This window comes from Rhinopithecus bieti, unplaced genomic scaffold, assembly GCF_001698545.2.
Source record: "Rhinopithecus bieti isolate Rb0 unplaced genomic scaffold, ASM169854v2 scaffold_13348, whole genome shotgun sequence".
NCBI lineage: Eukaryota > Metazoa > Chordata > Mammalia > Primates > Cercopithecidae > Rhinopithecus > Rhinopithecus bieti.
Genome location: NW_016808764.1, coordinates 8,794,328 through 8,800,327, shown reverse-complemented (window position 1 = coordinate 8,800,327; position 6,000 = coordinate 8,794,328).

Here is a 6,000-nt window from a genome sequence, read left to right as displayed (position 1 = left end):
GGACTAGAAGTCAACAGATCTGGGTTGGAAGCCTTGCTCTTCTGTGTTATCTTAGGCAAGACAAGGTAATTCCTAATTTTGCATCAGTACAATGAAGACATATGACATGGACTCTGACGGTTCTTTACACCAAATTTCTCAGCCCCACTATTGACTTGCACTAGGATTCCTGCATCAACCTTTCCTGGTGCTCAGTGCTACCCTAAATGTCTTCTCTGACTTTCCATTGCTTTCTTTTTTTTTTTTTTTCTTTTTCTCAAAATACCCTGCTCTGGAAAAAAAGAGCTATGGGACCCAGGTTCCCAAGGTTCATGGGATAGATAATCTGACATCTTTGTAAGGGGAGGCTTCTCTCAGTAGACACCATGTGATGTGTGGCTCTGGAAGGAAATGGTAAAGGGGAAGAAGCTAAATACGGAGATAACCCATCCCTGAAAGGATTCATTCAGAAAACTTGCTAGGGAGCACTTCCTGGGGCCAGGTGGTTAATAAGAGAAATCTCTATTGTTCTGGGTTTCAGTTTGAATGCAGATCTCTATTTTCTCCTGGAAAAGAACCAGGGAATGGGTTTGTGATGTCTGAAACTGGCCAGATTGAGAAGTATTAACCCCAAAGAGCTCCATATCTCACAGTCAGTCCTTCTTATGCCCCACAGTTATTACAACAACAGGGATTTATGAGTCTACTCAGAGCCAGAAAGAAGCTGTGATGAAGATCTTTCTGATCCCCAAAAATGAAAGACCGTTGTAGTTCTAGTCTGTTCACAGCCTCATGGATGACTCTCCATGTCATTGTTGTCTGCAACTAAAACTCAATATCAATTCTCCTGCCTATTTAAAAATAATTTTTTTCCACATGGTCTAGAATGATTAGACAGGATCACAGCTATTCAAACTGACCTTTCCTGGGCTTAGAAAAATACCCTTTCAAATCATGTTGACTACCATTATTAGGGCAGGCTGCACTGTCACTTCCTTCTCCCACTATTCTGAGCCAGCCACTTCATGGTTTTACTTCAGTCATTACCTTGCTTTGGAAGTCTGGAAAAGTCTCTTGCAAACCCAACTCCTTACAGTCCCCATCTTTAAAATACGGTCGTAACACCTGATTATCCCTGAGCTAGAGGACAAGTCTACCTTATATGTTAATTTAATTAAAGTTGTGTATTGTGCAAGTGTGTTTTAATTTGAACTATTACTGATTTTAGCCCATTTTCAGAAAAGATGAATTTCTAGTGGTTTGGTGTTTCCTTCTGGATGTATGAGTCAACAGGCAGCTGACATCTAATGGTATCATCAAAGATATCCCTTGAACTTGGACCAAAGACAATACCAAGGAAACTATAGGTGGTAGAAGGAGCCTGGGAGGATTTATGTTCCCTATTAATGGCTTGGCTATGGTCATTTAAAAAAAAGAGATAGCATCTTCCCTTCTGGGCAAATATTTTTCTTGTTAACCACGTTCTTTATGCATCTCTCTCTCTCTCTCTCTCTCTCTCTCTCTGTCTCTCTCCCTCCCAAATATTTGTCTTCTTAATTACTCAATCTTATAATTGTTACCTTTTCTTTTGTTAGTGTCTACCACTTTGTGCTTTGTAAGACTTGTCTTAGAATTTGGGATGAGACTAAATGCTGCTGAGTGTGGTCTTTAGTCCAACAAGTACTTGGTGGTTTTCCCTTCCCCCTAGTTGGTTATCCTCCATATTATCTCCCCCTACCCTGCTTCATTTCATGTACACTCTGTATGTCCCTCCTCATTTAGCCTAAATCCATGTGCATCTTCCCCACTGGGCTGGGAGTGCCAAGTGTCAAGGTGAGTCTGCTTTGCTCTTCCCCATATCTCTTCCTGTTACCACTTGGTCACTCCACAGATGTGTGTGTGTGAATTAAAGACTGAATAAAATACGACAGCTTCTAGAGCAGCATTGTTTTCCCATAGCCCGGGGACACTAGAGATTCTTGCTTATCTTCCATTCATGGACATATATTTTATTAGCCTTGATTTCCTGCCTTGATGACAGAAAATGTACTATTATTACCTCGTCATATAAGACATTTCGCAATTTGAGAAAGTGGTTCCATTTACCTCTTATGTCTGAAAATAACAAGTCTACATTCTTTTGAGAAACTGGGAAATGCATGAACTCATCTCTTTCCACCCTAATTTGTTACAGGAAGAACCTGAGGAGATCTGCCAATCCCAACTTATTTCCGGAAAGCTACGAGAGCTGCTCCTAAGGATGTGCCCTGCTTCCAAACTATCTTTGTCTTCCATGTAAACTTTTAGGATTCAGAACTTCAAGCACTGAATACACAGCCTGAAAGCTCAAAAACATCGCCCTCACCTTCATTTCAAGACAATATGTTTGGCTCTGTATGAATGAATTTCAAAGCCTTGTTTTATCTGAAAGAACCTTGAGTATGTAGCAAGGGAAAGGCCACAGTGGGGAGAACCCATCTATGAATTCGGTGGAGAAGAGACCCTGTCTTTGGGTAGGGGAGAAGGTTTTGCATTTGAGTGTCTGAAATTCAGCCCATTCAGTGCCATTCATAGGGAGCTCTTCTTCTGGCCTTGACTTTAAGCACATCAGTGGTGCTTCACTTTCCCTTAGCACTCTCATCATCGTTTGGTCTGAGTAAAACAGCGCTTTCACCTGAACATATTCCTTGGAACACTGCAAAGGCATGTTGTTCTGGAAGGGGTTTTGGGAACCATTTTTTCTCCTCCTCTTCTTCCTTCTTAATCTTCTTCACAATTAACTTCTTCACCATCATCATCACCATGGTCATCTTTATCACCATCACTCCTGCAGTATGATCACCATACCATTATTATCATTATCTTTATCACCATCAGCTCTGCATCATTATCATCATCATTGCATCCCCATCATTATCCTTATAACCATTATCTCCACAGATTATATCATCATCATCATCATTATCACCACCGTCACGACCATCATCATCACGATCAGCTCTGCATCATCATTGTCATCACCATCATCATCATCACCATCATCATCACCATCATCATTATCACCATCACCATCACTACTATCATCTTTATCACCATCAGCTCTGCATCATCACCATCATTATCATCATCACCATCCTTATCACCATTGGCTCCACAGATCATCATCATCACCATCACTACCATCACCATCACCATCATCATCACCACCATCATCACCATCCGCTCATCATTATCATCATCGTCATCACTGTCATCATCCTATCACCATCATCTCTGCAGTATCATCACATCACCATTGTCATCTTTATTGCCATCAGCTCTGCTGCATCATCATCACTATTCTTGTGTCAATGAAGTACTTTATTCTTTTCAAATACTTTCCCATCTATTATCTCATTTTGATCATCAGAAAAACTCTGGGTGGTAGGCCAGCAGGAATTAAGTATACTTATGTTACAGATATGAAAACTAACATTCCTATTGATAAATCTAGTTGTCCAAGACANATCAGCCTCACCATCTCTACTATCATGTTTATCTCCATCATCTCTGCATCATCACCATCATTATCATCATCACCATCCTTATCACCATTGGCTCCACAGATCATCATCATCACCATCACTACCATCACCATCACCATCATCATCACCACCATCATCACCATCCGCTCATCATTATCATCATCGTCATCACTGTCATCATCCTATCACCATCATCTCTGCAGTATCATCACATCACCATTGTCATCTTTATTGCCATCAGCTCTGCTGCATCATCATCACTATTCTTGTGTCAATGAAGTACTTTATTCTTTTCAAATACTTTCCCATCTATTATCTCATTTTGATCATCAGAAAACTCTGGGTGGTAGGCCAGCAGGAATTAAGTATACTTATGTTACAGATATGAAAACTAACATTCCTATTGATAAATCTAGTTGTCCAAGACACAGACAGAGGCAAGGATAAAACCAGTGACCTCTTTCCCGACCATAGTGAGGCAATGAGAAGTTTTCTTTGTGAAATAAAGAGGTGGGTGAATGAGAGGGGAAAGAGTTGGGGTCTTAAAGAAGTGAGGCTCAGACTGGACTCCTAGTGCTAAGGGATTGAGCAGGCCACACTCTCCTGAACTTAAAATCTGATCCGAGGGGCTCTTGAAGTTTGCAGGGAATCCCAGAGAAGAGTCACATATCTACTATTCTAAAGTCGTGACTTTCATACACAGTCCAAAAGATAAATGGGCTGCTGAATGCTTTTGATTATTATTGTTGTGTTTTGAGCTGGTAGGTCTAAGTCAAGGTTTTCATACCTTTCAGGTACAGAATGATATTGGCAGAAAGAGATGAATACAGGAGCAATGACAGCTGCACTATTTGGGAGGATGAATTATCCTTTTCCCATCTCTGAACCACACGCAGCAGCCTTCCCAGAGCCATGAATCATCCCTTTGAGGGAAAGGAGGGGGATAGAAAACTAAACATAATTTATGCTTTGCTAATTGAAATCAAATACAAAATTCAATCTCCCGTGAGTTGCCACGCTCACGTTTAAATAGAGTGGAAGTATTGTTAACCTGACTCTACTTCAGCAAGTTGACTTAGCTTTTCTGGATAGAAAATAATTCCTTCGTCAAGTGTCTACATTGCAGAAGGGGACATGGCTAAGTGGTTCACTCCCAGAGTGACAAGGATCAAGCTAGAGTAGACACTGAAGAAAATGGACCTTAAACATGACAAATTTGCATTTCTCTTCAGAACCACAAGTTTTCAACTATAACACCAAACACTATTAAATATAAAAATCCCCTGGATCCCAAGGCTTAGCCCTCTGCCCTCTTTCTCCAGGGAATTTTAACCTCCTGGTGTATGCAAGGATGTATAAATAATTTAAGGGGGCTTCTCCACTTTTATTTCCCAGGTGAAGTGGCTTATTCACCATTGGCTAACCACATTACAAAATGGATTTGCTTGTCATATTTTGGGGACGTATTTATGTGAGGACACATGCTTTGGAGGCAAGTCTTGATGTTCTGGGTTTTTAAAGACACAGACAACCAAGGAGATGGAAAATGGAGAGTACGTATGACTGAGGGTCCAAATGAATATGTGCCTGCCCAGAATGGAGGTGATGAGAGTAAGCTAGATTAATAGGTCATTTATTTCTTTAAGGCATTGCTACAACCAGATTCTCCTTTGACTGTCTAAGTTCTAAGGGCAACACTTAACCCTCTTGCCACTGAACTCCAAAAGAGCACACATTTCTGCAGGGAAGCCATAACACTGTAGAGGTACTTTCCTTGGAAATAATTCCTAGAAAAGCAAAAGCATAAAAGGAGGTAGGAGGGAGGGAGAGGAGGCAAAGAAATACACAGGAAAGTCTTTTCCTCCAGTTGCTCTCAGTTCCAGCTTCCCTAAGAATATTTTTGAAAGGATGAATTCCTGAGCCTCGCCTGAGAGTTTCTGATTCATGAACAGATCTGAAACAGAGCTCAGGAAGCTGTAAGCTTGAACAAACTCTATGGCTGACTCTGATGGGTAGGGAGGACTGAAACTCACTCACTCCTTGCTCTGCTTATGAAACCAAACCCCACATGAGTCCTACAGTTTGCCCTTCTAAAAATGCGTGCGTTTTCTTCCTTCAAATGTGTATGTATGCATTTTGATCTGTTTCTCTTTTACATTGATAGTGCAGGTATATGGGTTGCCTTCAGCTCAATAACTGCTTTATTATCTGGAAAAATTATTTGTAAGGCTGTTTATGAATCTGGCGTATCAGTCCATTCCTTGCTGGGATTGGTTAAGATAGGAAAAGCTGCACTCCTTTTAGGATCTACCTGCTTTGTACTATTGCAAGATTTATTGTGCCCTGCAGACAGAACCTTCTGAACATTCTTGACTCTGGGACTTTCTGGCCGTCTCAGAGAGAGGATGCTCCCGGCATTCCAGGGGAGAGGGGAAGATGGAGATGATCAACACAAACACAGCATCAAAACCCATTAATCAGGTTGCATTAAGCTTTA